Here is a 13,069-nt window from a genome sequence, read left to right on the forward strand (position 1 = left end):
TTATCGATCTACGTATAAGTCGCCTCCAAGCTTGGAGAAGAAGTCAGAGATCACTTCGGTTTCTCATCTCGCTCAGTTCAGAAGCTAGAAATCGCTCGGCTGCAATAGCAGGGCAAGTAATCAAATTTACCCACGCGACGCTTGGTCTATTTGCAAAGGCAAAAATTGATTCCTTCTGCCTAGTGTGTGAAACGTGAACAAACAATGAGTGACAATGCAAAGCAAAAGTATATCACGATGCGGGCAAACTGTGTTGCTGTTGACTACACGAAATATCCGGTAATACCATCAATTCATGAAGGGGAGCAAATGTTGAAGGTGAACTTGAAGTTCAACGTAGCTTGCGGTGCTTTCTGCGGTGCAATTCCACCATTTACGTCATGCGGTTCTGAATATGTTAAAAAACATTAGTCAAGCAGAATCATTCGCTTCCCAGAACAACATGAAACACGTCATCGAATGTAATGACATTTTATACAGTATCCCAACGTATATAGATGTTGACAGTATTGAAATAAAGATACATGACCTGGCACCACGTACTAGTTCCTTCGCTATCAAACAAATCCTGTCAAAATACGGAGAGGTGAATAGTGTTAAGGAAGATACTTGGAGGAACTTCTTCCCAAGACTCCGCAACGGCGTTCGTGTGGTGAGAATGGGTCCGACAAAACCTATTCCCTCTTACTTGACTTTCACATGCAAATCACCTCATGGTGTTGAATATTCTCAACGAACACTAGTCACACACCTGTCAATATTGTGATCATCTGCTACTCCACGGGAAACCTTGCGCAGAGACTGCTAAAGAAATTCCACCTGATACCTGACCAAAGCCGGTATACAATCATCGTATGTTAAACCACAACCAGTTGGTAAACCAACGACTGCACAGCGGGCATTCAAAAACACCACAACCAACTGCCATTACCAACATCGAAGTAACAACGATTACAGCAAATGTTTCCAAACCAACAACCAACGCCACCAATAAGGAATCTAATACCGATGAAGAAGGATTTACAATAGCGACCCGTAAGCACAAACAACAAATAAGAACATCCGACGATGAGCAAGATGAATGCAGATGTATGCAGATGATGACATGGACGTAAACGAAAACGCGAGAGAAGACGGACCAAATGACCCCCAAGGTGCGCTCCACGGCTCAGTTGTGCTAACGCATTGAGCCGTGTCAAATATATTTAAAATTAAAAAAAAGTCAGAAAGCTCGAGGGAAGCGAGCTGCAAGAACCGCTCTCAACAAAGCAGTCAAGCTGTACAAGGAAGCCTTGCCACAAAGCCAACGCGAATTTCCTTAGGAGAGACCTGGGACGGGACATGCGAAGACGGTCTTCTTTTTCCCTCCCAATATTGATGTTATTTTGCAGTGAAAAATCCGCTTGCTAAACAATTTCAAGCAAATATCGTTGATAGTGTTGTGCCGATGCGGCATAGATTTCTGCCGATGAGGTACTGATTTGTGCCGAAAATAATAGAGCTCAAACATGACATGAACTATGTTATCGTTTGTCTGAACTGTGTAAAACTACATTAAACATAACTGTTGTACCGAATATTAAAATTGCACGTGCCGTCCGTGCATTTTGCATATTTGTTTGTGTGCATTTACATGCATCTAAACAACATGTAAAATATATTTTCTAAAAACACCTTTTGTATAGCCAGGATATTACGATACTACCCAGACACTGTCCATTCCAAGAAAATGAAAATCATCAAGAAATGTCCGGTTCGCAATGACAGTTACTTTGTTTCACTTTGCACGTCCCGTCCCAGGGAGAGACCTACAAAGTTGGCATAACAAAAATAAAAGTCTCAGCTGCACGCCCGGAAAGGATGGAGGTCACCATCGAAAGGTTTTCCCCACAACATGAATCTATTTTCGCCGTACAGTGAGGAGGATGATCACAAAGATGAAGATCGATTTACCAACAAACAGCTTATCGAGATGGCGAAAGTCATAAAAGTGAAGCGATACACGAGAGCCCGCTTATGTTCAAAACGATCCGATAATTGGAAGTGACAAAAGCTGATGTTGCTGCCGATGCCAGGACAACATGGAGATCTTTCAGCGTAGTCAATATATCCCTTGGTAATGTTAGAGAGAAGGAGTAATCCTGAACAAGTTACATACGCGGACCGTGAGAACGGCATCTCATGTAATTCGGCTTCCTTATAAGCAGGTCTACAGTGAATTCCATTCCAACGGTTGTGGGAGCTGTAGAGACAGCAGAGATAAGGATATCGTTTTTGCGTGGTGGTTCCCTTAGGCGTGAAGAGTGCTTCAATAGTAGGGGAATTGTGGGAAAAACCGACACTGTGGGTAAAACCGACACCCCATAACTTTTCCTAGAAATCAAATTTTTATTCATTTCATAATGATACATTATAATTAGTACGTTTATTTAGAGCATTTGAAGAAAAATTGGATTTACGTTAATGCGCCGAATGTCATAAAAATAAACAAAACATACGACAGCAGCGTTCACACTCGTCTGGATGTAAAATTTCGTTGGTAGATTTTAAGGTTTTAACCGAACAAAAGCTTTTCAAATCACCCCATTTTTCAGTACCTATTATTATCGGCCTGTCCTATGATCAACTAGGTGCATTGAAGACGAGTTTGAGAAATTCAATATTTTTAATTGCTTTTATTAAAAAATGTGCGCTGTTGGGGTAAAACCGACACCCTATGGTTAGGGTAAAACCGACACACTGTTAAGATGGTTGTGTATACTTGCGATTCATTTCAAAATACTGGGGACTTTTGTGACACTTCAATTACCCTATTACAACACTATATTATTAGCAGAAATACACAGAAATACTTTTATTGTGTTTATTTCTTGTAAGTCTCTTTAAAAATCAAAAATTGGAATTTTTCTTATCTGAATCTTTCGAAGCTTTTGCTATTTCTGCAAAAAGCTCATCAAACCGAATTTCTAGTGTTCTCTTGGTTTGTCATAGACGAACTTTATCACAATTAGACAATGATATTATGTATACCCCAATAGATAGTTGATGATCAGAGTTCTAAAAATCAAATCTGAAAAAGATAGTTTTACTAAGAAGTGTGTGTGTGTCACTTATAAGTGAATGAATCCAATTATCAGAACGTAGAACGCTTGCAAATCTTCTCTTACGAAATAAACTGACACTGCAGGTTGCAATGATGTGCGCAAGGATTATTTGGAAATACTCAAATCAATAAATAATACTATAGCATAAAATACTCTTATTTATAGTACTACGCTTTCGAACTTTCTTCCCCTCACTACATGATGAAGCAATAAAAAGCACATATTTGCATCATACATACTCCCACTTTATTAATCACGCATATATCTTATTTGTAATAAAGATAAAGATTTTAATAAAGTGGAGAGAAAATAAATTAAAGGGGGTGTCGATCTTACCCCTATAGGGTGTCGGTTTTACCCGCAGTGACTACAAACAGTCACTTTGTTTTCCAAGTTTTACAACCAATAATTTTTAATGAAATTATTTTTTTGAAGCGCTGAAAAAATTAAATCTTGTTAAGAATTTTCTGAAGAAGAATTCTGCATAAAAATTATAATTTTATTGGTTTTGTGGCAACTTAGAAAAAGTGTTAAGCTTAAGGTGTCGGTTTTAACCATAATTCCCCTACTAGCTGGGAAGCAATCGCCCATTCGCTGTACAGCATGAGTAACTCTGCAGGATATTATAGAGCTACTTTCAGTACCGAACACTGATCTACGAGACAGACAAGGGAGAATCACAACTACAACCGACGTTCCTCGACTCGACGCTGTGGAACGCAGTGTACGATGGAGTATTGAAGCTGAACCTTCCCAGAGATATAGCAATTTTCGGCATCACGGATGATGTGGTGTTCCAAGTAATCGGACAATCGCTAGAAGAGGAGACACTCGACACGGAGACGATTGCCCATCATAAAACAGAGTTGGTAATGACTAGCAGCCGAAAGACAGCGCGGTTGGAGAATATATCATCGATTTGAACTTTTAAAGTCACGACGATTATGTTAAGGGGAAGGCTGTGAGAGCAACCACAGCTTTGCTTGAGGCACCAGTGTACTGGGCACCACGAACCAGCTGGAATCGCCGGACCGAAGCATGTGAGCAGACTAGTTTCACCGTTAGGGACAAAATCGAGTAGGTCGAGTGAAGCACCAGCGGTGGGTCGTCGAGTTTTCAACGAACCGGAAGCAGCGAACCAGAAGCTACGCTCCATCCGGTATCGCCAAACCGTCCTCGTCAAGTACTGGTTGGCCCCTTTAAGTAGGATTTATGGACTATGCGAGTAGATTGCGACAAAACTGGGAGCTAAATGACTCACGCAACAGACATCGGTATCGGGAGAACTTCCGACGAGGAATTGAGATGGCTCGCGAAAACAGGAACTAAATGGTTCACAGAAACGGGAGCCAAATGGCTAACGGAAGTTCACCACTGCGATTAGCCGGATATGTGTTCGGAGCTAAACCGCTCTAATGTATAATTTTGTCTTAAAGCTGAATCAACCTCCCCACGAAATAACGCTTCGATGCAGTCTCGTGGAACAAAAGGAAGGAAGAAAAGTAAGGACTGTTAGTTAGGGTTCGTCGCGGTGCGGATGTGGGCGGTAAATGGATAGTCCGCACCGCAACCGCAAAAAAATAATAAAACCGCACCGCTTACCGCAACCGCACTGCATTTACCGCACCGCACCGCGCGGTAATGCGGTAAATGCGGTAAAATTCTGTATTTTTGAAAGGTGTGTGGAAAAATTATTAATTTTTTTGAATAACCAAATATAATAAAATATTACTCTTATTTACACGTAAATTAACTTTGACGGACTCCTCAGAATGTAACATTTATTAAAAAATTAAAAAAGTTGACACTTTGCAAGTTTTATTAATAAAATTCCGTAAATTTTTAGATAAATACTTTCGAAACAAGGTAAATCTTAGCATAGCACTGAAGTCATATGAAATGTAGCTGTACTTAGGGTTGTGGTACCGGTAATACCAGTACCGTAAATCCCGGGAATACCGACCCATTTTGGTACCGTAATACCGGTACTGAAGAAAAGCCAGTACCGGTATTTTTATGAAAAATATGTGGATTCTCTAGGGAGACATGTTTCAAAATATCGGTCTGCAAGATGACTTTTAATTATATTAATTACCTTCTATAAGTTAAACATTACTAGCTCCCGTTGTACTGAACGGAATGTTTAAATTCTTTATATTGTTATTATTTAATTTTAACGATCTTGTACTAAATTTCATAATATTCACATCTAGCGTAAGAGACGTAAAAATTTGCTATGATTTTTTTTATTAGCGACATTCTGATTGGTTTCCATTTTTACTGGGTGGCACGTAATAAGACTATGGTCTAAATCATGTCTTTGGTTTGCTCTTAAACCTTTATTTATAAAATAAAGAACAGCGATTTAGCAGCTAACAATTTTAGACTTGGTGAGCTACTCCAAATGGGACGATTTGTGATTATTAGTTATAGGAAAATTCAGCAAAACTCCATAGTTTACAGGAAAGCAAAGAGCCTTGGTATGCAGGTCGAAACCAATTTACAGCAAATCAAGAGAGGAAGAGCGAGCAACCTGCTCGGATTTACTGACATTCTCGTTTTGATTTACTGTTATTAATAGTGTTTCTTACTTTTACCATCTGTTAAAGTCGATAAAAGTTGCACCGCTTAGCAGTTACTGATTTCATAGTGGCCTAGATTTCGAAATAAAAGAAGGCTGCCGCATACGAAAAATATTTTCTGCTGAAATGAGTCATGCCATTCCGAATCAATTAAAAACAATAAACATGTTTTTTGATCAGCACAAATCAATCATCTGAGAATAAGGTCATCAGTTTCAGCATTCAATTTCATTTTGAAGCTCTTTTCGAATTTAAAAAAGGGCTTCAGTGCCGTAACCTATTCTCGACAAAAAGGGTCGGTACTGCGAACCCTACATGTACTTCATCATTATACATACAAAAACGTTCTTCCGCAGCAATCATTAGGAAAACTTTTAAGTTCTCCAAACTAATCAAAAGTTCTCCAATTTAATCAAAATCCACAGTTGAGAAAATGTCATCTTAAACGATTCATAATTCCACGATTGTCAAGAGGAATCGGGAGAAATGATGCATTTTTAAATTGGATTTGACAGTGCTATTCAATTGTTTTTCAATGATTGTATTGTGCATTTTATATATTTGAAAAGGTTCGCTTGTAAATTTTTAAAAATGTTCAAAATATGTAAAAATAGTGATGCCAAATTATATTGGACACAGCTTATAGATTTTATTTCTTAGTAACAGATTGTTTTATCATATTAGAATAAACAAAATGTAAAAAATCAAGTAGCGATAGGTCGAATACAGATTATATTCGGATTTATTTTCCAATCATCCATGGAAATTAGAGCAATCAAATGTTTATTATGTTTCCCTATTGTAAGGTAATAAGTTTCGTCGTTCTTAAATGGTAAAAGTCAAAGTTTTAATTCACTTTTTAATGCAGACTGCAGACTTATCAATTATTTTTTTAAGTGCGGTTGCGGTAATACCGCGCGGTAAATGCTCATTTCCCGCACCGCATCCGCAAGAAAAAGTGTCTTACCGCACCGCAGTTTTTGCGGTGCGGGTGCGGTAAATACCGCGCGGTTGCGGTAAATACCGCAACCGCGACGAACCCTACTGTTAGTAGTGGTTAGGCACAAAAGTGAGTCCCACCTAGGGCCAATGCACTTTTGAAGCTATTTAACATTTTCAGATATCGACGAACTGAATCTAGTGGTATATGACACTCGACACTCCGGGTGTAGCTTAAAAAGTCGAATTTCAGAGTGATTGCACAGTCTTCCTTATATGAAAAAGGCAAAAAATGAACTGATGATTGCTATACATTTCATAAATCCATACGACTATCAAATGAATTTCTCTGATGTGGCTACCAACTGCGCAACAAGATGGAGAAAAATGCAAAGATTTCGAAGATGTACACGGAACCGAGCCGAATTACTATCATGTACCAAACAAACAAATCTACAAGTCTTCAAGCACAAGCGATAAACCAAAGCTGATGTTTCCACTAGAGTTCGAAAAAGGATAGTATGCACAGGATGTACGTTCGCCAGGATACTGTATACGAAATACGCAATAGAAAAAAATATCAGAGAAAACCATATCTGAGATGAATAATTCCATTGACGCACACTTTACCTTTGGATTCATTCCAGAATGTTTTCCAAAAGTCCATAAGTGAAATGTTGCAATCCTGTTTCTGTACATTGTTATCAAGCAGGTTCACCTTTGACCGATTTTCATGCCTTGTGTGTACAGTCGGTCCATGTGACGTCACAACGGAACGAAAACTATTCAAGCAACCAAAAGTTAATACCTTAAAGTACTCTTAAATGTTTACATTAAGTTCTTAGAGAACTTTCAAGCTTTTATTGGGAATTTAGAAAGTACACTGTCCGGAAAATTATTTAAAACGAAAACTTTAGCATCCCTTTCCTATGTGAACTTTTGTTTGATTCAGTAATGTTTGCTTGAATTTTTCTAGTAAAACAAATAGCTCAACTCCGCTATACGAAATCACCCTGCGGAAACGTCCACGAGAACAATCGAAAGAAAATGTAAAAAGAAAAAAAAATTGTGTTTATTAAAATAAATATTTATTTTTTGTTTGCCCCACCCCTCCCCCTTCATAAAAAAATTTGTACTTGGACATAATTTTAAAAAAAGATTTGTAATGGCCTAATTATAGAGAATGAAATCACTGGCTAACAGATGACACTTCGAGTAAATTTCTCCAAAAATATCGATGCGCAAATTTTTCCAGAACACTTGTTCCACCTTTTATACGCAGTCCCAAATATTTATTTTCTAGAGGGTTACCTTCCCTTCCTAACACCGAAAAAATGAGCAGCATTCGCTGCAGTCAAGAGAAATTCCACCATGCAAAAAGTGCCACAAGCGTTCTTGCCCGGAGGTTCACCAAAGAGCGCCTAGACATTGCTCTTCTACAGGAGCGGTGGGCAAATAAGCACAAACTCTTTGGCTTAAATTTCTCAGCTCACAGGTTAGTATATTGTATCGACCAGCCAACTGCAAGAGCTGGTCGTTGCGATAACAGTGGAAGCACCGACGGCTAGAGGAAAGCAGGAGCTGGTGATCGCATCTGCCTACTTCCCTGGCGATGCGGATGCACCACCTTCTGAAATCGATGCCCTCATAAAGTACTGCAGAAGCATAAACAACCCCTTTATCATTGGATGTGATGCCAATGCACATCACAAATATGGGGTAGCACAGATATAAATACCAGAGGTGAGTACCTACTAGAATACCTTTCGTCAAATGATGTCAATATATGTAACAAGGGAGCTGTACCTACATTTATGAACGCAGTTAGGAGCGAAGTGCTGGACCTTACGGTATGCAGCGCTCAAATAACGGAAAAGATAAAGAGTTGACACGTTTCTGACGAACCCAGTCTGTCGGATCACAGACACATAATGTTCGTCATAGAATCCAATAAGCTCACAATGCAAAAACACAGGGAAATAAGGAAAACAAATTGGTGTGTATTCCGCTCACACCTGAAACAATCAAAAAGAACGGAGAGTAAGATCCAATCTCCGACAGATCTGGATAATGCGGCAAACGACCTACAAAAATGATGATAGCCGCCTATAATGACAGTTGTCCTCTTGTAACGAGGTCTGTATGTCGTGATGTTCCTTGGTGGAACGAAAATCTAGCAACACTTAGTAAGGAAGCTAGGTGCCTTTTCAATAAAACGATGATTACTGGTAACTGATCAAACTATAGGACCGCTCTTACTAAATACAACACCGAGTTGAGAAAGGCCAAAAAACTATCAATGCGCGAGTTTTGTGAAAACATCGGAAAATTTCCAGAGGCAGTTCGCCTCCAAAAAGTCTTATCAAAGGATCACACAAATGGCATAGGGCAAGTGAAAAAAGGCGATGGTTCGCTCACAATTGGCAATAGTGAAACATTGGATGTACTAATGAACACCCATTTTCCTGTGTCGGTCGCGAAAGACGAGAATTCGATAGGTCAGGATTGTGATGGACTCCGTCCTAACAGGACTTGTGTGCCATCACAAAAACTGGGCTGTCAGGTTTTCACACCATCTCTAATCAAATGGGCTATCAAAACCTTCGAACCCTACAAATCCCCCGGTCCCTGATAACATTCTGCCAATATTTCTACAAAAATCGGCAGACATTATTCTTCTGGATCTACTAAACATCCTGAGATCCAGTCTTATGCTTGGGCACACATCTATAAGCTGGAGAGAAGATAGGGGAATATTTATTCCAAAAACGGGTGAAAAAGATCTGCCACTACCCAAGGCCTTTAGACCTATTAGTTTGACATCAACACTTCTAAAACTGATGGAAAAACTGCTGGACCACTATATTCGAACGGAGCACTTATCGAAAGCTCCGCTAAACAAGTACCAGTTTGCATATCAAAAGGGCAAATCTACGGAAACAGCCCTACATACCTTAGTGACACTTATTGAGAAAGCTCTCGATTTCAAGGAAATAGCAATTTGCGCTTTTCGTGACATCGAGGGTGCTTTTGATAATACGTCCTACATATCAATTCACAAGGCCCTGGCAAAAAGAGGAGTGGAAAAACCGATAGAGGACTAGATTCTTGCAATGCTCAAGAGTCGAGAGATCACAGCAACGTTGGGAGACACGAAAGCAACTATCAGAGCCAATAGAGGTTGTCCCCAGGGAGGTGTGCTATCACCCCTGCTCTGGTCACTAGTGGTGGACGATCTTCTCGGGTACCAACTTTTTGACGTTAACAGCATCACTGCCTGAAGACTCCGCTACTGTTCCAGATAATGGTGGAGGCACTAAAACCACATAATATTGTTGAAGATTGTAAAAATAAAAATAAATAAAATACTGAAATTTTCTTCGGAAAATACTTCATAGTTCAATACAAATAAAAAAAAGATAGCAAAGTGCCTAAGGATGACTAAAACTTTCCTGAACACACCGACCCCGAATCTAAACTGTTTGAAAAAGTAGCTTTCAGATGTCACTATTAGGTAGATTGAACATTGCAATGTTAACATCAAGAACATGGCCTCTCCAAGCCTAGAAACTCCTTCAGACACCGCAACACTTAAATCCCAAATTCACGAAATTTTTGACCAGCTTTTCACGGTTTTGGATCACTGTGTGACAGGTTTTGGTGAAGGGCCGAACCGGTGCTGCTGTCAACTGTCGCGCAATGAGATTACAATAATCCTTTTCGCTTGGTAGACACTGCACCGTGTTTTACGCGGAAATATTCGCGATTCCGAGTAGAGTACATTAACATTAACATTAACAGAGAATTTGAGGTAATCCAATGCTTCGAATGGGACGCGAAGTTTGATTAGGTTTATTGTTTCTAAAACAAACTTCCTCACCGAAAAATTGAATATTTTAAAATTTTTGCTGAATAGTATTTTTCTGAGAATGACATAAAACCTCAATGTGATTTCCAACGATAATAATATTGTGAAAATTGAAAGAAAATGATGAAAAGTTACTTTTTCCGTTTGATCAGGATCGGTTTTTATGAACATTTGATTTTTGTTGTGTAATCAATTATGTAAATTGCCTTTAAGCAGGACTGGAGATAATAAAATTTCCAAATATTTGAGTGTTCAAATGAATGATGTAATAAAGTGTTGTATACGAGGACTCGTTTTGGATTTGCGAGCTTTAATAATGAAAAGTAAAATTACTGCTCGAAAAAAAAAATTGTTTGCGTTCACGAACACATTATTTAGGAACTGTCAACTTTGGAGGTTTAGTATCTTTGAAGTATATTACGTAAAGCATCACATCTTCTAATAAAATAATTTTGTAGGTTAATTTTCATAGAAGTAATTATGAAGTATATTTTCTTCAAACAAATTGAGTTCGAGAGTTAATGCCTTCAACAAAATTTTCGAAAATGCTATTTGGTAAGTCGATTGCCTTGTGCGCATCTCACCTAGACCTAGGTTAGAAATTTTTCTAACCTGGAAAAAGATCCGAAAACCCTATGGTTAACATAATCAAAATGAAAAGAAAAACATTGTTGAAGACATTCCATAATTAAGTTTTAAGAAGACATAAATACTCCGTGTGTTCAGAATATTGAAATATAATAGACTATATGATCGGTCATACCGGACTAAGTGACATTGTATTTCGAGAAAAAACGAGTTTAAAGTTTGAATCGTAGCATTCTGTACATTATAATTTGAAATTAATTTTTGCTATTATTCTTGCTCATTGTAACATATTTCAAATCAGCTAAAAGACGAATGTAGCTGAAGAAATTCTTAATCAAGCGCTATGATTATCTCATTTTTTAAGGGTTTGCGACTCAGTCCGGTCTGACTCAACACCGGCCATATGTGAAACAAAACTTTTTAAACGAGTTATTCTGATCTTACTATAATTGATAAATATCTTCTGCCATGTATAAGCAATAAAATGCACATTCTATTCAAAGTAGTCTCTAAAGTTTTATTGAAAATAACTTGATTTAAGAAAATTTCTTGAATATTGTTTTGTATATCGATATATTATTGCATTTATGTAGCCTTCATATTTTCTACAAAGTTTATTAAAATGACATTATCAATAACTTTGCTGAAGACACCAAATCTCTTACTATTTTTGAAGAGTTACTTCTCCATAATAACTTCTAGGAGTTTTCATCACCAAAATTATTATATCAAAATATGAGCTTTTCCCTCCCCTAGGTTGAGGGGTTTGACGGTATTGCAAACATCATCAAGCATATTGCATGCATAAGTGCTACAGAACCTCTGACAGACAATTGCTTTAAGATGGTTATTGCATTACGCCTCGATAGTGGCGCATCGAGGAGACCGAGAAGGCTTATGGGTTGGTTTTTATGTTTTTTTTCTCACTCTGCGCCAACCCATACTAACGTTCAACCACTAGCCTGTGCGCGCTGACATGACCGGATGGCGGGTCGACGTGCATTGACTTTTGCTGTGAGCTGCGTTTGATGGCATTATTCCACAGCTAAATGGCAGTATTGGTGGAGGGGCTCACAGTGGGGGTGATTGTGTGTCCATTTATCGGTCGAGTTTGTGAACAGGCTGATTAAATTAATTTAATAATAAAATTAATTTAATAAATACATCAATAGAAATCTATTAGTTGTCGTTTTGTAGTAATTGTAGTTTTTAGTACTAGTATACAATTGTTATGTGCTAGTCGTATGTCCATCTGTGTATGTGTTCGTCTGAATATTTGTGACAGTTGGCTCAGGGAATGAATGCAGAACTGGCGTATATGATAGAATAGTGGGTAATCCTTCCGGTATTCAATTTGTGCATTCGATTCTATTCATTCGGGAAGGTTGGATTGGATAAATTGAGGTACAATTAATTTACCGACGCACGTGAATCACACACCAAAAAATAATGAAATTTAAACGACATGTAAATCAATACGAATGTAAACATACAACGATTGAATCCAAAATTTGATTGCAAATTACGTTAAAACCAATTGGAGCATCAAACAGCACAAAATTTTACACTTTCATTCGTGTAATATTACATGTCATTCATTTTACAGCAGTATTCGAGTAAAAATACATTGAAGTGCATTGGTTTTCCGTTTAAACGAACGAACGAATTTTCAATCCACATGTAAAATTATAATAAAATTCGTTGAAGAAAGCACGACAAGTCGTGTGTATTTGTGGTGGAACTTAATTTTACATTTATATTCATGCTCCAAATATGTGCATGAAAATAAACTTAAAATTACGAAATATTTTTTTCTGTGCATCCATTCCCGGTCAGTATAGCATGATGAAAGTCTAACAGAATGCAATTGTCGTTAATAGCAAACAAACAACATTTGCAAGAGTCAAAGTAGTTTGATTTTATGTTACATGTGTAATTTTATATTCAACTTCATTAGTCTGTGCTTTGGTATATCTATTAGTTTGCTT

Source organism: Topomyia yanbarensis, chromosome 3 (genome assembly GCF_030247195.1).
Source record: "Topomyia yanbarensis strain Yona2022 chromosome 3, ASM3024719v1, whole genome shotgun sequence".
In the NCBI taxonomy this organism is placed as follows: domain Eukaryota; kingdom Metazoa; phylum Arthropoda; class Insecta; order Diptera; family Culicidae; genus Topomyia; species Topomyia yanbarensis.